Below are 27,943 nucleotides of genomic sequence, written 5' to 3' on the forward strand. Positions count from 1 at the left end.
TATGCATTACATTTTTGAGCTAAAATAAAAAAATTAAGATGGCATCACAAAGTGCTGCTTAGGGTGTTAATTTGTGTTTTACTAACTTTGTTTCACATTTTTAGTAAAAAGTTAGTATTGTAGTGACCAAATAAACAGATATAACACCCTGCAGCCCAAGACCAGTTACTCACTGAAGTTAAGCAGGGCTGAGCCTGGTCAGTACCTGTAGGGGAAAACTACCACATGGGAAAACTAGGTTGCTGTTGGTAATGGTGTTAGTGTGGCCAGCAGGGGGCGCTCAACTTGCGGTCCCAATTCCCCTAGTAAAGTGAAGTGTCTTTCTGATGAGATGTTAAACTGAGGTCCTGACTTTGTGGTAATTGCATGGCACTTCTTGTAAAAGAGTAGCAGTGTAACCCGGTGTCTTGGCCAAATACCCTCCACAAGCCCTTACTATCATGGCCTCCCAATCATACCCAGCCACTGAATTGGCTCTATCACTGTCTCTCCACTCCACCAATAGCTGGTGTGTGGTGAATGCACTGGCGCCGTTGTCCTATGGCTGCCGTTGCATCATCCATGTGGAGGCTGCACACTGGTGGTGGTGTAGAGAGATGCTTTGGGTGAATGGCCATTTATGAAAAATGTGCCATAAGTACGCACATTATATTACAAATGTCATCTTACTTATCACCAAAGCTCTTTCTGTTACTGTAAATAGAAAGTCTGGTAACAATAGAGCGAGGATCCATGTGCAGCTTTATTTAGAATCGTCAGACAGGCAACAGCCAATCACATGAGCAAACTGGTACAGGGCAATCCAGAAGCGAAGTCAAGTCACAGGCAAAGGTCGATACAGGCGGCAAACAACAGAAAACAATAAACAAGGCAAGTGTCAAAAACAAAAACAAGACTCAGCAAAGTTTGTGTGAATGTGTGGTGTATATATAGTCCAAGTAATCATTCAGCTGTGTAAGTGTGCCAGAGTTCGGATGACTGTCGGCTTTGGCAGGAGTGATTGGAGCAATGACTTCTGGGAGTCGTAGTTAAAGAGGCAGATGTGTAGTTTTCCAGCGATCTGTAACTGTTAGATCACTGGTGATCATAACAGTTACGTTGTAAGTCATCAAATGGCTATACTGTCTTTTTATGAGGTGCCCTGCAGTAATCATGCCTCTGAAGTCACTACCTAATTAGGCATCCAGGAAACAAGTCAGCAGCCTTCGTGAGAATTTGAAAGAAATTGGCCACACTTGGTGCTAACAAATTTTACGCCTTGCGTATCACACATTGTTTTAAGCATGAACATCTTGTTCTTCTTTTTAACCAAACTTTGTTGTTTATAATATAACTAATCGATTAAGATGGTACTTATAAATGAGTCCTAATAAAAACCCCTTATCAGATTATATGTGACAAGAAGAAAAAAAAGGTGATTAATACTATTCTGGTACATTTTCATTTCTTTATATTAACCTAAACCAAACATTTTATTTATCAGAATCACCTAATATGACACTATTATTGCTATATTGCTGATGGCAACAAAACATGACAGAGTTAAATTGAGTGGAAAAAACACATTCAGTGAAGTATACTCCAGTTAAAGTCTCTCTCTTTGAACTGCTGTATTTGTATGAGAGCAAATTGACATTAAGTAGTTACTGGTTCAAACAACTAAATTGCATGTGTAGCCGATTGCACCACTGTTGACATAATCGTCATCGTCTTCTTCTTTTTCTTGACATTTGTCCAAGGAATATTTTTGAACTAGTTCATTTACCAGTGTTTTCAGGTGATACATGGTAAATATCAACACAATGTCCAAAATCCAAACGCAGAACAAGAAGTATCGATACCATTTTCCATAATAGTCCTCTTGAGAATGCTAAAAAAGAAGATTTTTGTGTTGTTTGTTTCATTAACATGTTCAGTGTTTTCATAGAATATCAAAAATTAAACTATACACACATTTATTGTAGAAAATAATGTGTGTGTGTGTGTGTATGTGATTAAATTTGTCAAGTAATTAATGCATTTACCATAATTCTCGTCTGCTCCTCTATCTTCTCAAAAAAAATCTACAAAATATAAATGTACATATAGGGTTACATGTCATTTAAAATTTTACTCTGAAAAACAAAAACAAAATATTAACATATTACAAAATAAATAAGTAAGTTACCTTATTTTAAGTAGATTTACAGTGAACAGGACCAGTCAGCTTTCACCCTGTTTGCTGATATGCACTAGGGTGGTGTTAAAAGGCACTTCCTCTGTTGTACAAATTCAATGTTGTGCTATGTAAGTATACAAACATCAGCTATAGTTGCAGGGACAGGAAATAATTAAATGTCTGAACTTTAAATATTTTTAAGCTGCTACAGTTAAGTGAGAGCAATCTGATATTTATCTTTCAAGCTGCTTCAGGTGGACTCCTCACTTGTAGTCTGTTGTCGACACTGTCCTCTTGTTGGCGTCTGTTCCAGTAATGTTCAGTCCTGATTCCTGATACTAAAAGTTGTTTTCAGGTGATATGTGGTAAATATCAGGAGTCAGGAAGATATCAAAAACCTAGATGCAGAGCAAGATGTATCGAGACTATTTGACGATAAAGTCTTGAAATCACGCTCACACACAACAACATGACAAAGGTGGATGATACATTTTACTATTGTAACAGGTTCAATGTTTTAATAAAATGTCAAAGCACAAATCATACCCTTGATATACGAATTTATCAATTAAATGGATTTCTTACCATATATCTCAGCTTCTGTCATATCTTCTCAACTTCACTGAAATAATTTACATTAATTTAGCTGTAATAATTTATGTTTGCAAAGTTATTTAAAAGGCTAGTTTACCCAAATGTTAACATGTTAACAAGTTGTTCCAGGTCTTTATAAGAAATCTAAACACAGGTAATTACCATGGAATATAATGGCAACAGGTTTCCAGAAGAAAGCAGAAGAAAGAAACCCATAAATATGTGAAACCACTTGAAGGTGAGTAAATGTTGACAATTTTTTCCTATTTGGGTGAACTCTTTAAATGTGTAAAAAAAAAAAAAGATCTTACCTATCCTTAAGTGATAAAAGTAATGGCACAGCAGCAATGGCAAAGTTATTCTGTTTACTTCCACTTTGTTGGATATTTTTGAAACTGTAATTTCCAAACAATTAAACATTTAAAGAGTTCAGATGCAAAATCCACTAAACGCCACTTCCGGCAAAAATAAGATAATGACATTGAGTGATTGCTTTAGGCGCGTATTACATGTCCAACAAATATTTTTGCTTCAAATGTTTTAAATCATTTCAAGAGTTCACACTTAGCTGATGATTAATTATAAAGCTTGTTTGGCATGCTGTCCCGGGAGAGAGCCCTGAGCTCATGAGATCCTCGAGCCCAGGGCTCCCTCCCGTTGCAAAGCGGGAGGGGAGTTTGAGCTCAGGTAGACCCCTGCTGTAGCAAGTGAATGCTCTTGAAACTAATTACTAACTAGAAGCGTGTCTATGTTGACAATTTGGATTGTTCAATTGACTTAATTGCATGTTTTTTAGGCGGTGGGAGGAAACCGGGGAACCCGGGGGAAACCCACGTGAGCATGGGGAGAAGTGCAAAACTCTGCACAGAAATGTCTGCTAGTTTTGGTAAAGCCAGGAACCAGAGACATTCTTGCTGTGAGGCGACAGTGCTAGGCACTGGGCCACCGTGTCACCCGTCTAAGAAGGAGGCGTAGAGGAGGAAGGGGGGGACTCTTCAAAACGAAGATAGCAATGGAATAAACCCCAGGGTATTTATAGTAGTTTAGGAGTCATCTGATTGGATCGTAGTGAATTGGATAATGCGGGTCAGCTGCTAGCAATCATAAGCACGTGATCCTCTCGAAATTTGTTTATACATAAACTTCACTTAAAGGGTCACAAAACACCAAAACACAGTTTTTGAGCTGTTGACAGTCGTATATGTGTCCCACACTGCTAAAAACACTATTAGGACACCTATATTTCACAAAAAAGTGTAAATTGGTTGTTTTTGCATTATTTCAAGCAAATTCGTACTTCCGGTTTGAAACGATTTTTTGAAGCTGCGTCACGGTCATGACATAATAGCATGTATTCCAGCGTGCAGACTGGATGTCTGTGCCAGAGTGTGTCTTACAGTGTGTATGTCTAACAGTGTGATACATTAATGCATGAGTAAGGCTTGGTTCAAACCAATCAACGCGCTCTATTGTGCAACTTCATTAATATTCATTACTGTCATAGTGTTTAGACGGCAGAGACGCCACGTTGTGTTGGCAAAACAAGCGTGAAGTGTTGCTTTAATAGTTTGCTGCAGTGAAGTTTTGTTTTCATTTTCTCTCTGTGAGAGCGCAGCTGGAGTCACATGTGGATTAACAGTGTACGCGACGCTCGACAACAATAATTTACGTGTCTAAGGAGGCACATTGTTTACCTGAGAGCTGTTCTCATCTGCAAACGCTGAAATCCGGATTCGTTTGTAGAACCCTTTTAATAGAGACGCGGCTCTAGTTGCTGGTGATTGTTCTGTCTCTACAGATTTGGTAAGTGAGCGACCAGTGCTCTTTGTTTATTCAGTTTGTTCGTATCGAACAAACTATTGCACCGAGTGTAAACATGTTAGCACCACAACCAAACTTTAACCTCGTTTAGGGTTTTCACCGCATTTTGTGACCGGAATAACACACGCGGCTTTCTGACACTACCTGCCGTGTGCATCTAAGTTTCCGGGAAATGCTGAGGTTGTAAGTGACCACTAAATCACTATATCCCTTTAAGTAATTTTAGAGCATCAGAGCATGTCACGTGTTTTGGTAGCCTAGGTGACTAATAGGTTAATCAGGCTAGCAGGAGCGAAGAGAAGACACGTTGCTGTGCGATTTATGGAAAAAAGGCTAATCCTGCACAGTTTATTTAATAGAACCCTTTGGTAAAGCGGAGCGAGGTCTGTGAAGTTAATATTTAAGCCACATTAGTTTGTTTGTATGTATATGTTAATCGTGAGCTCTACCTTCTTATTAGTTGTTTCAAACTGTCTTCATATACTTCATTGTTTCATTTTCATATGTCGCTCTGTACATTATATATTTATTTGTCATATTATTCTGTATACGAGTTGTTTTTATTGATTTTTGTTGTTTCTTTGTGTAGTTTCACGGTGCTACGCAACAAAAGTTTAATGGCTTTCGTCTTAAGCATAATAAAGAATCAAGCACCAGTCAGAAACTCTCTGTCTCGTTCATGGAAACCAAAGGGCAGCTACAGAGGTTTTTTTTTTCTCTCTCATTCGCCGTGCGATATTAAACATTGCATGAAAAATACATGCTTAGAGCAGTTCCTCGAATCAAATATCTCGTTTGTCGCGAGGGACATGAATGAATTTCCTGAATGAAAGAGCCAAACTGCAGTTAAAGTCCATAATTTAATAATTTGGCAAATAATTTGACTACAGATGTCCATGTAAACATGACAGTGACTGTGGAATGTTTGGGCACTGATCACACACACTTACTAAATCTGTAGAGACAGGACAATCAACACCAACTGGAGCTGCATCTTTATTAAAAGGAGATGAGCAGCAAATCCGAATTTTACCTTTCCAGATGCCAAACGCTCTCGGGCAAAAAAATTTATTTTTGCCGCATGTCGCGTGCACTGTAGTCCACATGTGAGTCCAGCTGTGCTCTCATAGAGGGAAAATGAAAACAAAACCTTTGTTGTGGCAGATTTAAAAAGGCAACATTGACGACCAGCATCTCCAAACAATTTTTGTTTTTCTTTCACTTGTTTTGGCAACACAATGTGGCGTCTCTCTGCCGTCTGAACACTGTATCGGGTACAAACAGTCTTCGAAGCTATCATGAATATTAATGAAGTTACACCGTATACACAATAGAGCGCGCTGATTGGTTTGAACCAAGTCATGAATTAATGCTGCACGCTCAGAGATGTCACTTTGTAATCCCAGGTACAGACAGCCAGTCTACACACTGGAATACAAGTGAGTATCTAATCGGCGTGACGCAGCTTCAAAAATTTGTTTCAAACCTGAAGAACGAATTTGCTGGAAAAATTGCAAATACAACAAATTTTCACTTTTTTGTGAAATATATGTGTCCTAATAGTGTTTATAGCAGCGTGGTACACATATACGACTGTCAACAGCTCAAAAAATGTGTTTTGGTGTTTCATGACCCTTTAATTTGCATGCCAGCGCATTCAGAAAGAACAGTTTGTTCGCAAAAACCTCTAAATGCTACCTGCTTTTGGCAGCAAAAGCAGCTATATCCCGAGAACCAATCAGAAGGCGTAAATCGAATCATTTGTTTTCAATGTAGCAGCGCGCTGATATATGGAAGGTAAATCCTGCCAATTTTAAATAAATCAAATAAACATTGGAAATGAAAATGAAAATCAGATTAACAATTTCATTTTAAAACACTGTTCGCAAAATATCTGCCAAAATTGAAAATGAAATTAAATTATTTAATTTTTATTTTCATTTTCACTTTGACAACACATCGTCTCTGTCAAATTGATAATAAAAATGTAGTTGCCGATTTAACATTTCATTTTTTACTGCATTTCCGCATCAAGACTGCCAATATTAAAATGAAAAGCCAAACTGAAAAATAAAATGCAAACACAATTTTTACAAATTGTTATTAATGTTCACGCTATAATAGTGACACAATTCAAATTAAAATGTCAATTTAAGCTTTCCTTTTATTGACACTTTTTCATTTCAGTTTTCATTTTCGATTTCATTTTCAACTTCAAGCTGCATGCAAAGCCTATGCTAATCAGTGGGAGGGGCGTATTCGAGTGACGTCGAGTGCTTTCACACACAGAGACCGAGGGCAGAAGCACGGTTTTGATGGATGGGACAGGGTGAGTTTACTTGTGTAAATACAGTATAACAGAAGTAAAATGGCAAAACTGTTAGTCAGCTTTTACGTGAAGCAGCTGCTGCATTGGTAGAGCAAGAGGAACACGGGACACAGGAGAACCAAACGTCAAACTTCCGTCCCGCAGCAGGAGTCGCGGACTTCCTCAGTGGGCAGAGAAACTGCAGCGTAAGTGCGGTAGGCCTTGTGATGAAGTCGTATTGTATATACTGTATTAGGTCTTGTGACGTTAACAACCTGTTAGTCCTAAAATCGTTGAAAGACAGCTAAATCAGCTCGGTAAAGTTGGTTTTAGGTTTGATATTCGCCACAGTCATGCATTATAAGAAAAAGAAAACATACTGTACAGTCAGATGTGTAGCATGCATTCATAACGTTTTTTGCACAGTGACTCTACTTTGAATGAGTTCAATTTATTAAACATTAAAGGGCAACTTAATTTCATAAAATGAAGTTAAGATGCTGTTCTTTTATCCTACTTGAATGCTATGAGGATAAATAAGAGACCAAAAAAGAGCCCAAGAGCTTGAGTATGGTGTAAATGAATGCATGACAGCTTCTTATAGTGTCTGAGAGTCATCCCCTTTATGCCTATTAGACCTTGTGGTGTATTTGCTAATGTCAGCTATTTTTTAAAAAGATAAATATAATGTAAAACACTATACATTAATTCTATTATTTCATTAAGTATAAATATATAAAATTTCTATATTAATGGACAATGCACAGATATTGATGTTTCACAGTGTTTTTACACTTCATTATTTGAATCTAACAAGAAAGTTTACAATGTTTACATAGCTCAAGTTAAATCAAAATCCCAAATATCAGAAAAGACAACAGATTGCTAAGATTTAATTAATGTTAATTTTAATGTTATTGATTAATGCACTTAGATTTTATTCATTCATTTTCCCTCTGCTTTTTTCCTGGTTTATCATTGGTTACCACAGCAGAATGAACCGCCACTTACTTGACAGATTTATGTATTTTTAATTTAAGGTGGTTTCTGTAATGTGTTTTATGTTTAGTAAATAATTTCTAATCGAATCTTTAGTGATTTTTAACTAATTACACTGTCTTATCCCAATAGGTGGATTTACAGTTTTTTGCAAAAAAAAAAAAAAAAGCTGACGTGGATTTAGCTGGTTTTGATGCAAAAGAAAATCTACCTTCTTAAAAATCAAAGAATTATCTAAAGTGACATTTTGGAAAAAGAAAAAAAAAAGATTATTTACTAGCTCATAACCATATCATTATCTATAAAATGAAACTTCTGAACCTAATCAAAGGAGCCTAAAAAATGCTCATTTACAAAAAATGAGGTCTGAGGGATTTTGAGTTTTGTTTCTGAACTCTTTATTTATGAGAAAGGTTGATGTGACACCATGTTAAACCAGCCGGATCTCACAAAGAAACATGCTTATTGTAACTATTGTGAGCAAAGTGGTTAATTTGTACACTGTAAAAAAAAAAAAACAATTAGTCATGACAGCATATGTTTTTAATTCATTGTTACTGGCACTTGCAGAGCTGAAGAGGGAGCCTTGGATGGGATGCTGCTCATACTTGTGGGGTTAGTGCTGTCTAAAAACAGAGGATCTGGTGGGCAGTCTGTGCTGTCAGGGAACATTGGGGTTGATATGACGTCTCACCTACAGTCAATAGCTGCGTCCCAAATGGCACACTATACACTATGCACTCATGCACTATGTACTTATGCACTTACACACTCAACAGGATAGTATATGTATGTAGTGTCGTCCCAAATGGCACACTAATGTTTTTTTTTACTAAGCGGAAATTCAAACCGTTTCCCTAATGACGTTTGACGGTTGCCAAATCAGTGAAATAAACAACAGAATTATCAAATAATACCTGCCATGAGTATTGCCGCATTCACCATCGGGAGGCGCTAAAATAACTCTCGTTGGAGAAATTTGCTCTCACCATCCAAAATAAATAAAGTTATCCAACATGTGCGTCCAATAGCTCCGCCCCTTCCGGTACATATGCAAACCTGCGGTTGTTGAGTGCGTGAAGTGTCCATCATTACACACTTCATTTTAGCGGCTGAATGAGTGCATCATCCGGGTAATTAAAGTGCACTTATAATTTTTAGAGTTTTCAGTGTAAACACACTACTTACACTGTTTATACTACAAAATGGCGTAGAATAGTGCATAAGTATGCGATTTGGGACGCAGCTAATGACTTGGCCCCCGGGTTCCAGCTTTATCTCACTCTGGGTGGTGGGGAGGTGGGCGGCGCTCTTTATCTCCACACATGAACTCCCACAATCAGCACTGTTGCCGGCTCATGCACCTGGTCAGACGTTCCCATGAGCTCCTCCTTCATGATGTTGATCTGCTCTGTTGGTCTTGATGGTGATGGCTTGGACAACGTGGGTGGCTCTCCGTCTGTGGTTGGCTCTGGCAAGCACTCCATGCTGTTTGGTGATGGCTTGCTTGTGTCTGGGTTTGAAGTGGCACTAACGAGGTCTTTATCTGCACAGACAGCGAACAAGTCTTGGCAGTGTCCACTACACATAGTCTGCAAAATTGTCCTGAGGACCATCTTCAGACGATGGTGCTCTGCAAGCGGTGTTAAGGCTGGTGTGGTAGAATGCACCGAGCACATCGTCCGGATTGTTGGTAGTTGGAGAATGCCCGAAACAGTCTGGTATGGTCCTCAAGCAAGAGGAGAAAAAAATTCAGGGTGGGTGGGCGGTGGTCGGGTCCATAGAAACACAAGGAGGAAAATGTGCATCAGATCTTCAGTAAACAGAAGAGAAGGAAAGCACCAGGCCCAGACGGTGTTTCACCAGACTGTTTGAGAACCTGTGCTGACCAGCTGGCTCCCATTTTCTCACAGATCTTCAACAGATCACTGGAACAGTGCAAAGTTCCATCCTGCTTTTAGCGCTCCACTATCATACCAATCCAGAAGAAGCCAAAGATCACAGGACTCAATGACTTCAGACCTGTTGTCTTAACATCTGTGGCCATGAAGTCATTCGAAAGACTGGTGCCAGCAAATCTGAAGGACATCACTGGACCCCTGCTGGACCCCCTGGAGTTTGCCTATAGAGCAAACTGGTCTGTGCATGATGCAGTCAACATGGGACTGCATTATACCCTACAACATCTGGACAAACCAGAGAACTACGCAAGGACTCTGTTTGTGGACTTCAGTTCTGCTTTTAACACCATCGTCCCATCACGGCTTGAGTACAAACTGACCCAGTTCTCTGTTCCTAGCTCTGTCTGTCAATGGAACACCAGCTTTCTGACAGATAGACAACAGCTAGTCAGAATGGGCAAAATCACATCCGACAGCCGCACCATCAGCACTGGTGCTCCCCAGGGATGTGTTCTCTCCCCACTACTCTTCTCCCTGTACACCAACGACTGCACTGCAAAAGACCCCTCCACCAAGCTCCTGAAGTTTGCAGATGACACTACTGTTATCCGCCTAATCGGGAACAGTGACGAGTCTGCATACAGACAGGAGGTGGAGCGGCTGGCGTTATGTTGCAGATACAACAACCTGGAGCTTGTAGGAGTCCATCTATTAGCCCAATGACGAAACTAACAGCATGGTCAAAGGTTTAATGCCTGTCAGCCTTTTCTAGTGCTTATGAAAAGAATTTTATTATTTATTAGAATTTATTTATATTAGTTTTTTAGCTCTGAATTCAATCTGACTCCAATTTAAATGATCCTAAAATTTAGATTGTATTTCTAATTGTAAGAACGGATCACATTCATCATTTATGATTTAATTTAGAGTTTTGATATTTTCTGAGGTCCGATATTCTAATTGTACGTTCATTAGGGACCAACATCGCTCAGAGTTCCACGCCCCGGGTTTGCGCATCTTCTCACGGACAATATGTTGGCACTCTGAAAATAGTCAGAGGATGCAGGATTAACTATATTTGAATAAGCTGGTCGCATTAACGCTTACCTAGTCTTAAAAAAACAGATCCTTAGCCAAGCCCATACAACTTGCTACTTCCAGTGGTTAAATGATTAAAAGGTCTACATGTTATCGGCACGCTATGGCTAACAATAATCAAATGCGCCTATTAATCAATTTAATTATGCCATACAATAAAGGTAATGAAGACTCCTCATAATCTACTGGATACAATGAAATCGCTAAACTCCAGAATTAATCAAAACTTAACATTCTATTTGTCAGGTAAAATTGTATTCTGCCAATTACATAATTAATCATCAGGAAGCCAATTCAGAGATGAGACTGTAACAATACAACATCCATTAATCAAATTTAAATCAAAGAGTTAAGAGATGCATACCTGACCAGAAAAATACATTGCAGCATAAGTCTCAGAGATGCTGCAATGGGGTGTTATGGGGTGTCTTTTTACAAGATCTCCCCCCGTCCTAAAGCACATCTTACCTTAAATACTCAAGTCAAAACAAACAGCCATAAATTCAAGACAATAGAAGTGTCACAGAAACCCTGGCCTGGTGAATTTGAGGACTTAACCATCTCTGAGGAGGGAGAGCATCTTATCAAGATCTTATAGAAGTCAAAAAACAAATCAACATATACCAGTAAAATATTACTGTAAAATTAAGACCACTTTACCAATCACACAGAGACATTTAAAATGATACCAAACATGAATATAGTGCTGCAAGACACACCATATTAAAACCTTGAACATTTTATGTGAAATGTGCTCTAATCAGAAGGTGACATAAGGGTCAAAAAGGGGGGTTTAGGTGGAACGAGAAGGGTGACTTCTTCGCATCACCCCCTGCTGTAATGTAGCTCTGTTTCTCCAGCCTGTGTTTGTATTGTCAACAGTGATTTGAATAGAACAACTGAACAGCTGGTTTCTTCATCACCTCTCTTGTCTAATGAAATTCCATAACAGTTCTCAGGGTCTGATATTTTGGATCCTTACAAGCTGAACACGCTCAAAACAGTGGAGATGATAGTGGACTTTAGAAAAAAAACCTGCACTTCCCCCACTCACCATCATGAAGAGCACTGTGGCTGCAGTAGAGTCATTCAGGTTCCTGGGCACCACCATCTCTCAGGATCTGAAGTGGGACATTCACATAGACTCTATTGTGAAGAAAGCCCAGCAGAGACTGTACTTCCTTCGTCAGCTGAGAAAGTTTAACCTGCCACAGGAGCTCATCCAATCCATCCTCTGCACTTCAATCATTGTCTGGTTCAGCTCAGCTGCCAAAACAGACCTCCGTAGACTACAGCGAATAGTCCGGACTGCTGAATGAATCACTGGCATTACCCTTCCTACACTTCAAGAACTGTACTCTTCCAGAGTGAGTAAAAGGGCTCGCAAAATCACTCTGGACGCCTCACACCCAGCACACTACCTGTTCAAACTTTTACCGTCTGGTCAGCGCTTCAGAGCACCAAGCACAAAAACAGCCAGACACTGGAAAAATTTCTTTCCTCAAGCTCTCTACCTCATGAAAAGTTAAATATTCCCCTATTGTGCAATAAACGTGCAATAATTTCTCATTTGTTTAATAATTTCGCACTTGTACACAGCACCTTATATCAATATACAATGCAATACTTTCTACATTCGAATTTGTACACAGCACCTTATAAGCTGCATATTTATAACAAGTCTTACATACAATTCAACATTCTGATTTTTTTTGACTAACTGCATCTCTGTTTTATGTTTATCATATTTCTTTGTTCCATATTTATTTTGTGTTGTCACTTGTCACTTTATGTAGACTGGAAGCTTCTGTAGCCAAAACAAATTAATTGTGTGTGTGAAGCATACTTGGCAATAAAACTGATTCGGATTTTGATTCTGAGGAGGGGAAGGAAAAATAAACACTGAGAGAATACACAAATAAATGTTTGCTAATATGCACTGTTTAAATTAAAGGCACTTCCTCTGTGGTAAATGTGTGTTGTTGTGATAATACGTAGCCTGAACTTTAAATACAATGCACTGAATTATTATAAATAAATGACAATATCATTAGCAGTCAACAACACTTTTAGCATCAAAAAGATCATGCATGTGGATGTCAGTCAGAAATATTTGCTTTAAAAACTATACTACTGTAAGAATTGAAATATTGCAAATATTCTGATATCTTTGACAATTCAAAACATGAGCTGAAAACAGAGACTGGTGACTTCACAACCCACCAGGGAGGAATGCGGGAAAAACCAGTTCCTGCTGCATTTGCATCTGACTATGCTGAGACTCAGCTTCATCCCCCAACTCACGCATATGGTCATTTCAATGTTTGAATGTTTTAGATTAACCAAACTGACTTTAATTATCATGTTTGATATCATTTGAAATGTCTCAGTGCGATTGGTACAATGGTCTCATTCTCTCAGAAATAGACATAATCAGAACAATAAATATATAACTTCAGGCATCTTTTGAACCACTGTGAGGGGTGTGACACTAAGTGTGAATGCCTTTTGTTATACATTCACACCCCCTTCCTTGAGGGAATTCTTGGATTATTTAAGGTAAGGCCTAAGAAAAGCTCAGGGCGATTCTGCCTAACCAGATCAGCCCATAACATGGGGTCTGCCCCATGTTATGTATATTACAAAGTCAGGAATGCATCTTTTTCATCTTGGATTTATCTTTAATAATTTGATGTTTTGTATTGATCATTTATGAATTGACTGATTGAATTGGCATAATACATTTACCTGACTAATAAATTGTAATGTTTGACCATATTTTGCTTACTCTGTAATTATTAATTCAAGTAGATTACGCTGTATCCTTGTTTCCGCACGTCTTGCGTCAGGTCAGTAGACGGACTAAAATCCAATTGAGATGGAGCATTGGCACACTAATTGTGTTTTAGCGATCCGGCTGACTCTTGATATTGATTCATGTGTACTTAGGTGGAAAGGGCGATAACTTCCGTCTAGGTCAACAAGGTGTTGCACGACTAACCTAGATTGGGTACCCGACCTTTGTTTGAAGGTAATATTATTCTAAATTAAGTTCATATGGGAAACCATGGGCTTGGTGAAAACCAAAGTTACTATAGAGTCCAGTAGTCGGGTACATTTATATTAATGCCCTAACCTCTAATTAGAAATGATGATTGTCTTAACTCAAAGGTGTACATCTAAGCGGGACTAACTAAAGTATTTTAGAACGAGCGCGCTGGTAGCGGCCATCTAAAGTATTAGTCAATTTACCTCTGTTTAATATTCAAGACTGACCGGAGTGTGACCGTGAGGGACGCCTTCGGCCGAGGCGATTTCTCTGAGCGACATGAGCACCCGAATGAACGGATGTAATAGTTACTAGTGAAGACAAAAGGTTCAAACATTTATCTAAATTACATATTGATATAATCTTCTTAATGTTTTATAATTGGAGTCAGATAAAACGAGGATAAATATATTAATATTCTAAACCACCTCATATTAAAATTGGAGTCAGATATGAGTTAAGTTTAATATAAATCAACATTGTGCACTGGAAAGACCGAACATGCAGTGAACCTTCATCCACCAGTGGACACCGGCATTGGGCCAACTGGCTGGACCTTACAAAATGGTGACCCATCTCCGTGATCTCCCAACTCAGGCGAGTTACGTCTTTCCAGCACAAAATGGATTTATATCAACCAAGAGGTTTGGATCTTCTATTCTATCTTCAGCTGCTGTGGTAAGTCAATTCTTCTTTGCCTATTAGAAATGTTGAGGGAAAGCTGGACGCACCCTATATAAACACATTGATAGAATGAGTCAGAAATGCTCAAAAATGTTAGACCGGAATGCGTTATCCGGTGGGGTTGAGAATTAGACAATACCACTTTGATTATCAGGGACATGATAACAGCAGTATAGAAAAACGCCATCCCTTGCTCTGAAATATCTCTTTGTCTGCTAGGCAGCAAGAGTTGAAGCTTAAATTGGAATAACATCATCCAAATTATATTCTGGAACTCAGTGGAGAGTCACAAATTAGATCCTAAAAGTTTGAATCAAAAATATCCATTGTTTTTAAATCTACTGTTTTATAAAAAAGAGAAAAATGGAAAAAAGGAAAACAGGAAAAAATGGTTTAAGATTTAAAAACAATTGTAAACTTTTAAATTGGATTAATAACAACAGTCTGTTTAAAGGCATTTGCATGTGAAAAATAAAGGTGAGCAGAACAGAATGATTTGATTGCAAAAAAGACAAATAAGCTCTAATGAAAACTCTGCTTTTACAAATCAGAAATTTGCCATTTAAATTTAATGGGGATAAATTCAAATATGATGCTGATCAATTAAAATATCCACTATACTTTAATTTAATCTCGAAACAGACTAAATATAAAAGATTTTAGCTTTAAATAAGCCCTTAGACCTCCTGATTGCTCAAACCTTTTTATATTCAAATGGCCTGACAGAGAGCAAAGAAGTCTCACCTCAGTGATAATAAGATGCTCAGAATGTGTTTGCTGTAATTGCATAAAACAATGCACTGTGTTCTAAAACACTCTCCAGAGACCAGATATAATTATATTTAATACATACTATTTTAATATAATATAATTACATTAGGAATAAACAATAATGTACATTATATTATAATCGCCAATCATGGCACTAAAGACTAGAGATGAAACATTCACTTTGAGGAGGTTTGCTTTCTTTATGCTTAATGAAAACACTGACAGAACTACTATAGAATAACTGATTGTAAACCAATATAATCCTCGCTGAAAAAACACCACCTACAATTAAAATTTGATCAGAGAGTTAAACTCACCAGAAAAATAATGAAAGGGGGATGGATATAATAACATTCAGAGTTACCAAAGTTTTTATGGGTCAAAAGATCTAAGAATCTGTGAGTCACACCATAAAATGACAACCGTTAAGCAGAGAACACCAAAAGGGTGAAATGATTTCTGCCAACAGATCTGACTGTTAATGAGAGCAAAAAATGAACTATGGGTATCGGCCCATTAGATTGAGAACTGAAATTAATGAAAAATCATTGATTGATTCAGAAAAATGTCCCCAGCGGAACTGGGAGATAATGCTCAGAATACAGCAGACTGTGTAAACAGGTGTTACACACTCACAATATGCTGAAATCAACAACAGCTATTCAGATCTGACCAGCAACATCATGTGGCTTCCAGAATTAATATTGCAAGATGATGCATTAACATTAATTCCACATGATTGAATTTGAAACTGATGAAAATTCTAAAATAACTATGGTTCTCTCTGCTTTTGTTCTCATCTTAGGCGGACCAATAACAAAGAACACTCCAGATCCGGTCCACATCAAACAAATACAAATGAGGGCAACAAAAGGTTAGGCCATAACCTGAGGCCAAAAGTCTTCCGTCTTGCATCTCAAAGCAAGAACCCCTGTGGTGCTAACACCTCACCTGCAGTGAGTCCTCTGAAAAAAAGTCTTTGATCAGTCATCAGAATAACAATTATCCACAGCTGATCTTATCAATGGATTCAGTACTGTAGGAGGCTTTGTGATTTCACAAAACATCTTACTTCAACTAAGATGTAAATTATTATATGTTAAACAGAGACATGAAAGATCTCATAGTTAAAATCTTCCCAAATTGCTTAATAGCAATGGGACTAAAACCCTGGTTACCTAGAGGCGATAAAGAACTTTACTGCATTGTTCCTGCAAAGACCAATAGCAACAGACTCTATTGTCACGAATCCTGGTGGCATTTTTAAATTTGTTTTTATACTATACACATGTTAAACCACATGTCCTGTATGAAAATGGAATTAACTATGTTGAAATTCATGATATTTGTTTCTTTGATCTCCAAAAGTAGAAAACTCTGCTATCCCCTGTATAGCTGCAGTTTGAACTACAAACAGGAGTATAGAGTGTGATAATTAAATTAACCATGAAAATGCATTTTTTACAGGATCCAGCTTTGAACATTGCACCTTAACATGCTCCGTAAAAGATATTATATGGAATCAATTTGAGCCGGAACACACCTCATGTTCACATTCTTATGCTGGCTCCCTGCTAAGACAGGACTAAAATTTTGCAACACAATTATAAAAGTTGATTACCATTGTTCGGAGCATTACACTGACACATAGCCACAGGTAAACCCAGGCACATAGATAACACCTCAGTCTTCAAAGACCCAGGAGTCAAATCTATCGTTTGTCCATGTTTATACAAACAAAACACATTAGCCTCACACACATAGAACAGAATAATTAATCTGATGACAGATGAGACAACAAACACCCTCTGACACCCTCTGTCAGCTGAAAAGAAATTACACATTTGCATGGCTTTGACAACAAATTGATGGTATAAAACTTCAATAGAGGCGAACTTGCCATAGATACACTGACTGTTGTGGGGATGGTTGACAAACCAGAGGGCCCCTGGTTTTCCAATCTATCACCAATAACAGGGATAAGTGCTAAAGTGATTAAAATTAAACTGAAGTGAGGACACTTCTTATAATCACTAGGACATTTAAATTTGACAAATACCATCAATTGTGTTCAAGCCCCCCCACACGCACATAAACACACACACACACACACACACACACACACACACACACACACACACACACACACACACACACACACACACACACACACACACACACACACACACACATTATTATAGATATACCTTCATAATTATGGTTAAATAATGTGATTACTATCATGTATGACAAATATCTTCACGTTTTTTCATTTTGAAAATGAATGTCATTTATTTGAATGTATTGTCATGATGATATGTTTTATGATGCATACTGCCAGTTATACTGTTTTAATAAGTTGCACTGACCTTTTGATAGCTTTACCTTGAGTAATTCAAACCAAGAATATTTAATATTCTCCCTATCATTATACCCTATCTCAGTGGTGACAAAGACTTATCTGTTTTTGATTGGACCATTTAAACAGATTGAAAGAGACCTGAGACCAGTTGTACGACTCGCACTTGCTGACTTTTATGTTCTGATCATATATTTTATGCTTAACCTCATAACTTTCTCCAATGCAGAATGACACAAGTTCATAACTGTTCAATCGCTGAGCCATCAAGTTGCTGTTTAGGTGTCCGGGAGAAGGCAGTGTATACACACTGTAGACCCCCACATGCCGATGTCTGCATATCTGGAGGTGACCAGATTCATCAGAAGAAGCAGACTATGAGAAGCCCACACGACGTAGACACTTTTGTCAGGGGAAGGACACAGTGGAAGCTATGAAGGCCTGTATGGACTGAATGAGCAGTGCATTCGGGTCAGGCTCATCAAAAGAGGTGAAAACGAGCCTGGACCTGTTTAGCTACCTGCTGAACACGACTTACAACTGATAATGCTGCAGAGACTGTCTTGAATTGCCCTTGAACGACCTCAACAAGGATACATAGTGACCCCATGGGCACATTTATATCTGACCCACGGGATCAAATGGGGGTTATCTGTAAGAATTGAAATATTGCAAATATTCTTATATCTTTGACAATTCAAAACATGAGCTGAAAACAGAGACTGGTGACTTCACAACCCACCAGGGAGGAATGCGGGAAAAACCAGTTCCTGCTGCATTTGCATCTGACTATGCTGAGACTCAGCTTCATCCCCCAACTCACGCATATGGTCATTTCAATGTTTGAATGTTTTAGATTAACCAAACTGACTTTAATTATCATGTTTGATATCATTTGAAATGTCTCAGTGCGATTGGTACAATGGTCTCATTCTCTCAGAAATAGACATAATCAGAACAATAAATATATAACTTCAGGCATCTTTTGAACCACTGTGAGGGGTGTGACACTAAGTGTGAATGCCTTTTGTTATACATTCACACCCCCTTCCTTGAGGGAATTCTTGGATTATTTAAGGTAAGGCCTAAGAAAAGCTCAGGGCGATTCTGCCTAACCAGATCAGCCCATAACATGGGGTCTGCCCCATGTTATGTATATTACAAAGTCAGGAATGCATCTTTTTCATCTTGGATTTATCTTTGATAATTTGATGTTTTGTATTGATCATTTATGAATTGACTGATTGAATTGGCATAATACATTTACCTGACTAATAAATTGTAATGTTTGACCATATTTTGCTTACTCTGTAATTATTAATTCAAGTAGATTACGCTGTATCCTTGTTTCCGCACGTCTTGCGTCAGGTCAGTAGACGGACTAAAATCCAATTGAGATGGAGCATTGGCACACTAATTGTGTTTTAGCGATCCGGCTGACTCTTGATATTGATTCATGTGTACTTAGGTGGAAAGGGCGATAACTTCCGTCTAGGTCAACAAGGTGTTGCACGACTAACCTAGATTGGGTACCCGACCTTTGTTTGAAGGTAATATTATTCTAAATTAAGTTCATATGGGAAACCATGGGCTTGGTGAAAACCAAAGTTACTATAGAGTCCAGTAGTCGGGTACATTTATATTAATGCCCTAACCTCTAATTAGAAATGATGATTGTCTTAACTCAAAGGTGTACATCTAAGCGGGACTAACTAAAGTATTTTAGAACGAGCGCGCTGGTAGCGGCCATCTAAAGTATTAGTCAATTTACCTCTGTTTAATATTCAAGACTGACCGGAGTGTGACCGTGAGGGACGCCTTCGGCCGAGGCGATTTCTCTGAGCGACATGAGCACCCGAATGAACGGATGTAATAGTTACTAGTGAAGACAAAAGGTTCAAACATTTATCTAAATTACATATTGATATAATCTTCTTAATGTTTTATAATTGGAGTCAGATAAAACGAGGATAAATATATTAATATTCTAAACCACCTCATACTAAAATTGGAGTCAGATATGAGTTAAGTTTAATATAAATCAACATTGTGCACTGGAAAGACCGAACATGCAGTGAACCTTCATCCACCAGTGGACACCGGCATTGGGCCAACTGGCTGGACCTTACACTACAGGGCGGCATGGTGGCTCAGTGGTTAGCACTGTTGCCTCACAGCAAGAGGGTTGCTGGTTTGAGTCCTGGCTGGGTTAGTTGGCATTTCTGTGTGGCGTTTGTATGTTCCGTGTTGGCATGGGTTTGGTGTGAAGTGAATAAGCTAAATTGGCTGTGTTGTATGAGTTTGTGTGTGGGTGTTTCCCAGGACTGGGTTATGGCTGGAAGGGAATCCGCTGTGTAAAACATATGCTAGAATAGTTGGCGGTTCATTCCGCTGTGGCAACCTCTGAAATAGAGACAAAACCAAAGAAAAAAATAATGAACAGATGAAAACTGTACTGCCTCTATAGAGAGTCTCATTGTAAGTGTTTGCTAAATGAACCAGGGGTTAGGGTTGATGTGCTGAAACTCTTAATATGATTTTATGTGATGGAAAAAATAATTACAAGTTAAATGGGCACTGTAGCTTATTTTTTAGACAAAGTATTTTATTTATCGAAACACTTAGCATCACTTTATCAGGTTGTGCCTGTTATTTCATTTTAAATCCTGATATAAACAAAATACATGGTTAAAAGAAATGAACAAAAACAGATCAACGCAATAATGCCTGTTATTGTTTTAAGCTGCTACAGTTAAGTGAGAGCAATCGGATATTTATCTTTCAATTACTGTTTCAAGTGGACTCCTCACTTGTAGAGCCGCTTGCTCTGTTGTCGACACTGTCCTCTTGTTGGTGTCTGTTCCGGTAATTTTCAATCCTGATACTAAAATTTGTTTTCAAGTGATATATGATGAATATCAGGACGATATCAAAAATCCAGATGCAGAGCAGAATGTAGCGAGACCATTTGGCAACAAAATCTTGAAATCATGCACACACATAAAAACATGACAAAGGTGAATGATACATTTTGTTATAACATGTTTAATAATAATAATAATAAGTAAAAAAATTAATAAAATGTCAAAGCACAAATACCCTTGATTTGGGAATTTATCAATTAAATGGATTTCTTACCATATATCTCAGCTTCTGTCATATCTTCTCTACTTCACTGAAATAATACATTTACATTCATTTATTTGTAATTATTTATGTTTGCAAAGTTATTTAAAGGGCTAGTTTACCCAAATGTTAACATTTCTACTCCTCTTCAAGTAGTTCCAGAGTTTCTTTTTTTAAACACTAAAAAAATATATTTTGAAGAAATATAAAAACGTGTAACCATCGACTTCCATAGTAGAAACATAATTACCATGGAGGACAATGGCTACAGGTTTCCAGAAGAAGCAGAAGAAAGAAACTCATAAATATGTGAAACCACTTGAAGGTGAGTAAATGTTGATAAAATGTTCATTTTTGGGTGAACTAGCCCTTTAAATGTGTTACAAAATAAAAAACAAAAATGATCTTACCTTTTTTATGTAATGCAAATAATAGTCAGCACAGCAGCACAGCAAGGTTATTCTGTTTGCAGAGCAACACTGTTGTTTTAAAGACACTTCCACTTTGTTGGAAATTTATGAAACTGTAGAACCGCATAACCCAGAGGAAACACAACAGCATCAAGTCAGCAGTCTGAGAACAAAAGTGGGCAGAGTTTACATACAACCTCAAATCTGAAAAAGTTGGGTTGTTTTTGTAAATTGCAATAATTTAGACAAACAAGAAAGAAAATGTGATTTGTTAATTAACTTTAACAAAAGTACAAAGAATGTTTGTTTTATTTTCCGACCAATTATAAAGGGGAGAGCGTGGGCGACAGTAATAAAGTGATTTTTTAGAGCACTTACAGCATTTGCTTTCCAAGTCACAACAGCATAACCTGTATGCCAGTGTTTCTCAACCATGTTTCCTGGAGGACCACCAGCTCTGCACATTTTCCATGTCTCCTTAACCAAATACACCTGATTCAGATCATCAGCTCATTAGCAGAGACTGAAAGACCTGTAATGGTTGTGACAGACAAAGAAGACATCCAAAACATGCGGTGTTGGTGGTCGTCCAGGAACATGGTTGCGAAACACTGCTGTATGCAACCCTTGACAGATATATCACGTGATTTCATCACTGTGGCCAGTGGTTGGGTAAGGTTTTCAGTTTTCAAGCATGGAAAGTAAATAAATGTACTGGACTGGTATTTCTTTTCTTATTACATAGTGTTTTATCTTTTCATGTGTCAGAGTCATGATCAGTCTACAGGTTATTTAGTGCTATAACAGATCCTTAAGTTTGTGGTGTCTGAGTTTTTCACTTTAAAAGTTTTGATATAGGTTTTTAATATATGTGACATATATAAAATTGGCCGTTATTTGATATTATATGTACATATAGGCTATATCAAAACCTATATTAAAACATATGTTTACATAGGTTCTTTCCGTGTGGGCTCTCACTTATTTGCCCTCGCTAAATTCAATAACATGCCAATTACCAACACAATCTCACGGCAATTCGTAACTTTTTGATTTAGTGGCTAATTTGTATGAATTCCTATGATCTAATTCGTACAATTTAGTACGATTTGCTCATCCCCCAAAGACGGTTGGGTTTAGGAGTGGGGTTAGGTGCCACACCTCCTTTTTAAAAATCATACCATTTTGTACGACTGAACTCGTACAAATTAACCACTAAACTGACAAAACGTAAAATACTTACGTTTAATACATGTAATACTGTATTAAGTATTACTGTACATGTAATACCAATTTCAAGTGTATGCACATACAAACGTTAGCATTTTATTTTTAGTCTTAGTTATTAAAGTTAATTATTATAGTTATATTATTATAGTATAAATTATTATAGTTAAAGTATTACTGTACATGTAATACCAATTTCAAGTGTATGCACATACATACGTTAGCATTTTATTTTTAGTCTTAGTTATTGCCTTGATAATAGAAAATATAAGCTAGGCATCATGTATGACAAGTTTACAAAGTGAAATATGAGCTACATAGGAGACATATCTTGTATGTACATATAGGGCTTAAATGTGGATATAAAGAAGCAATACATGAGACCTATATGGCCTGTATATGCACATATATGCACCTCAATTTTGGCTATATATGGCATATATACACATATATGCAGTGTATATATTGTTACGTCCTGAGACGTATCTTTTGGTGTGCACAATGTGCTTTGTGTTTTTCCTCTCTCTCTCTCTGTGTAACTGCAGGTAACTGTGTCCACTTGGTAGCAATCATTGGATCTTTCCAGTGATTGGCTTTTGGGAGAGGAGAGAGAGTATTTAATCTGAGCTGCACTTCCAACCAATGTTGTTGATGGCTAGATCGTGCAGTAGCTGAGCTCTTCTCCCCATACAGATCTGTTGCTTGTTGAAGCTTTAAAGATTTGATTTGACTTAAATAGCTCCTGTGTGGTGAAGCTATTGGAGTTAGACATCTACTTTCAATGATCTACTTGTTAACATCTAATAATTCACCCCAAAGAAAAGTGAGTCTGGTTGTGTCATGCTCGCCAGCGACCTCTAACCACCAGAGGTGGCTGAAAAACATTATAACTCATACAAACTACAAATCTGACAGTTTATGGACTACAACTTCATACATGCTCTTCGTCCACACACACCTGCTTCCTCATTTAGACTGATTACACTCGCACCACCTGAGCATTGTCAAGGACTGATTACACACACTATTTAAGCAGCACACACACTCATTCACATGCCGAGTCTTGTTAACTGTAATAGTAACACTACAACGCGTTTTCCTTGTTTTGTTTCTCTATGTTTTGACCTTAGCCTAGTTTATCCTTTTGTCCTTGTTTGCTGCCTTCTGACCTCTTGCCTGTTATTTGACTACAATTCTGGACCGTCTCCATATACCTGTTCACACCTGTATTGACCATTGCTTGCCTGACCACTGATAATACCTGCATTTGGATCCTACTTCCGTTGTTTGTGTCACTCCCCGTGGCTACAGGTTGGTTGATTTGTTTGTTTATTTTGAGGGTTGAGTAGGAAGGTGGGTGCCATTTTTGTTTTGGAATTAGTTTTCTCCTGTTTTTGTTTAGTAAAAGGAGTTAGTCTATGTTTATGTATTTTCGTTACTTTTATTTCAGATTAGCAAGAGAATATATTAGGAGTTAGCTTATTTTTGTTTGTTGTTTTGGCCTTGCCCCCTTCTTAATTAATACCCTGTTTTCTTTGTTCTATTTTGATATATGTAAATTTCTCTTTCTTGATTTGATCTTGTGTAAGTTTTTAGTCATTCTGTTTGAGGAGATGAGTTCTATCTCTTATTTTCCAGCTATTGCACATCATCCACCACCAATCCTTTTATTTTCTGTTGCGGTAACATCCCTAGACCCAAAAGATTGTAACAATATCATAAATGTGCATATAGGTTTCATACATGTCCATATATGTATATGTTTATCTTAATATAGGTTCTTTCATGTGGGACAATTTCTGAACCTTGCTCCATTTTCCTAAACCAATTAACACAAAATCTCTGACTTCTCTTGCACAATGAAACTTTTGCCTCAAAACAGTTTTACCTGTGTTTAAAAACAAGCACTGCTCTCAAATGATACACAAAGTGATTAAAATAATATACACACTGAAGCAGTCAGTTAACAATACAACACAAAAAATAAAAAACCCATTGTTTAAAACATACTGTATAGTTTTCAGTGAGATCCCCATTTTTAATCTCAATGTTCAGTGCCATATAATTTGACCATTATAAAGTATTCAGCCTGCAATGCACTCTACTATAGTATACAATACTAAAAGGGACAAAAATCAAAGGAGCAAACATGTAATCCGTTTACTACATGTCTTTGGGCTGGGTCAGGCCAGAACACTTCGTCCACATCACAAGCAATATTGTCCCTTCTTGAAACAGTGGGGGAAGAAGCCTTTTGTGTGCTGTATCCACCCCTGAAATGATTCCTCACCTATATTAGCGCATGCTAAATTCATGACATGCAGCAGATCTACTCTGGTGTAGGCTTATCGTGCACTTTTCATCTCCAAGAGGGAAAAAAAATCAGTTTCAAGAACGGCGAGTACGGAGAGGTACACGTTCATTAACTGCCCATTGCACTCGTCCTCTCACATTATTTCTTGTAGCTACGCTTAGACACTCTCCATCCCACTTTCAACAACCTGCTTACTCTCTGAACTGACTTATATTGGTTATCACATCATTTGAAAAACGTGACGTCAATTTTGAGTGGTTGTGTTTACAGTTTTTTTCCAATTGTTTACAAATTCTATTCTTGTCATACAGTTTCTGAAACCTCTCACTCAAAATGCAAAACTACACAGACAATCTCCAAACACCAAAAGTTATTTCTCAGCATTGAACTCGGTTTCAATTGCATACACACAGGGTGTACAGCAAAACGCAAATATCTTTACAAATGAAAAAAAATTAAAGGATTCAAATATTACAAAAAATATTATTTTCTAGCCTACATAAATATAAAAAACATCGACTCCATGCCTTCTTCATCTTGGGGGGCTTTTTCAGGTTTTTTATGACAATTTGCTGTTGTATAATATTATAATTAGCAGTATTATTTATTATATGCACATTTATATTTGTTTTATTAAAAACAAGCTTAGATTTGCCCACCTGTCATGTTTTAAATGGTATGGGGCAGAGCATGCGTATTAGGATATAACTCAGTTATTTAAATGAACTTTGTTATAATTGTTCATTTATTCATTTGCTGGAAATTACAACTGAATTTAGAAATATTTTTTAAACAAATCTTTGCGCTTAACAAACAAAATTAATTATGTATAGGCTAGTGGATGTCTGTGCATACAACACGTTTCCCTATCCACGAGAGCGAAAGTGAAAGTAAAGAATGAGGAGGCTCATCTCTCATTCTCGCGCTGTAGATGATCTGTTTAACTATTCTCGCTATAAGCATTTAGTTTTTCCACTTACAAAGTCCGTCATGTAAATAGCAAATGCCCCATGGCGCAATGAAACTGGCTCTTAAAGGGAATGGGAGATGAGACTCTGATTGGTTTATTCTCAAAACACACATATAACTCTTTAAGAGAATAAGTTCAACCCTGTTAGACCATGAGCCATGGCGCAAAGCGTATTTTTTCGTCCTTATAATAGCAAAAGTGGATTCAGACTCGCCTTTAATGCTTTTGCGCCCTGCGCTTTGCACTTTGCGCCTGGATCGTCAAAATAGAGCCCTGAAGCTCAATATCTTAAAATCATCCAGAACGCAGATAGAACCTTATAATTCCAAGGTGACGTTATGTACATGTGACGTTTCAGGTTTTTATTTGTTATAAATCTGCAACAATTTAAAAAAAATAATTTTTCATATTGTCATTATGGGGTATTGTGTGTAGAATTTTGAGGAAATACATGAATTGAATCCATTTTGGAATAAGACTAACATAAAACAAATGTGGAAAATGAAGAGCTATGAATAATTTCCGAATGCACTGTAGATTGTGGGAGTACAGAGACAAGTTGGGATTACAGGTGTCAAGATAAGGTTTTTCATTGTAAATCTATGATTAATAAATCAAGTCTTCATCTGGATGTAATGAAGCCATTGTTTCACAGAATGTGCTGGACTGCAGTTTGCTATTGAAAATGTATGAAACAAATAATGATGACCATCGAGTGTTGAGCATCTAAAGCTTCTAAAATCTTCAATCTTGCTGTATGTCAGACTGGGCACAATTATAAAATTAGTATCACTAATTTCCAAACAATTAAACATTTATTCATAAGAAAAGTTGATAAATATCAGAGAAAAGTTCATAATCCTAATGCAAGGTGAACAAGGTGTAATGACACTTGACAATGTCATAGTCTTGAGAAAAAGATATTTTTGTTATTTGTTTCATAAACAGGTTCAGTCCTTTCACAGAATCTCAAAACCAAAATCTTAATCTGTATATACCTTAATTGTTAACCTTAAAATAAAATTCAAAAATTAAATTGAAATATTAAAATCCACATGTATATTATGTGTAATTATATTTATTTTACAGTACAAATAATAAAATGTTAACAAATAGTTTAAAAATGTTTTACCTTAGTTTAAGTATAACCAGGATCAGTCATGTTTCACTCTTTTTGCTAACATGCACTACTGGTGTTAAAAGGCTGGTTACCGGTGTTAAAACTGGTGTAAAAGGCACCTCCTCTGTTGTGTGCGCTTTGTTGCGTCATGTAAATCTACAGTAAAATTGTCAGTTGCAGTTTAGTTGAATTTATTGCACCGTGAGTTAACAATGAACAACTGTATGTTCATTAAGCCACATTAACCAACTCAAATACTGTAATAAATGTATTGTTTATGGTTTATTCATGTTAAATGCATTAACTAATATAACCTTATTGTGAATTGTTAGCCATACATTTGAATGATTTTAGGCATTTGATGGATTATTTGAATTGCAAATGATTTATGAATTACTGTTCAGTACTATTATATACATTTTTTGCTGTCATTTTTTTAAAAAGATGATAAAAATTGCAAAAAGTATTTTTACAAATAATAGAAATTGCATCTATCATTTCCCCCAAATTGAAAAAACAGTGACAATGGTGGATGAATGGAAATTTTAGTACTTTGTTTTGTCAATAAGTTCAGTGCTTTCGTAGAATATAAAAGCAAGAAATGTAACCTATATAAATATAAACCTGATTTTTATCATACACATTTACAATTTGTTTGGTTGGTGGCAGAAAAGCAGCAAAGAGTTTTTTAAAAATCTAAACAAGAAGCATACACTATCAACCATTTCATGTAGAATCTACAATAATTTACTGGCAGCAGTTTGACAGTAACTAACTGTAAAATCAATTACAGCAAAATACTGTATTTACATTTACATTACCATTTATCTTGCTGTATATGTATGTACGATATTGTATATCTTTACTGTAAAAATATACAGAGGTTTTCACAATGCAACTTTAAAATACAGTAACATACAGCATAACTGTCTGACAGTAAAATACAGTTCATATTACAGTTAAATACTGTGTAATTTACGAAACGAAACAAAAACTGACAACAGCAAACAAACAAACAAACAAAAAAAAGGACA

At 37.0% G+C, this 27,943-nt stretch overlaps 1 long non-coding RNA gene across 2 annotated transcripts; it reads right to left on the reverse strand.

Moving 5' to 3' along the window:
- Positions 1-1,458: 1,458 nt before the first annotated feature.
- LOC147837077 (uncharacterized) lies at positions 1,459-27,040 on the reverse strand. Of its 2 annotated transcripts, none has more exons than XR_015478442.1 (8): positions 26,922-27,040; positions 21,279-21,441; positions 20,881-20,917; positions 20,553-20,723; positions 19,872-20,145; positions 12,820-13,009; positions 2,148-2,231; positions 1,459-1,870 (listed from the first exon to the last, which is right to left on the reverse strand). It is a non-coding gene; the product is annotated as an uncharacterized LOC147837077 (long non-coding RNA). The 2 variants fall into 2 exon arrangements; XR_015478443.1 differs by having other exon boundaries at positions 20,532-20,723.
- Positions 27,041-27,943: the final 903 nt, after the last annotated feature.

The sequence above is a fragment of the Danio rerio genome, chromosome 2, assembly GCF_052040795.2.
Source record: "Danio rerio strain M-AB ecotype USA chromosome 2, GRCz13ab, whole genome shotgun sequence".
NCBI classification, from domain to species: Eukaryota; Metazoa; Chordata; class Actinopteri; order Cypriniformes; family Danionidae; genus Danio; species Danio rerio.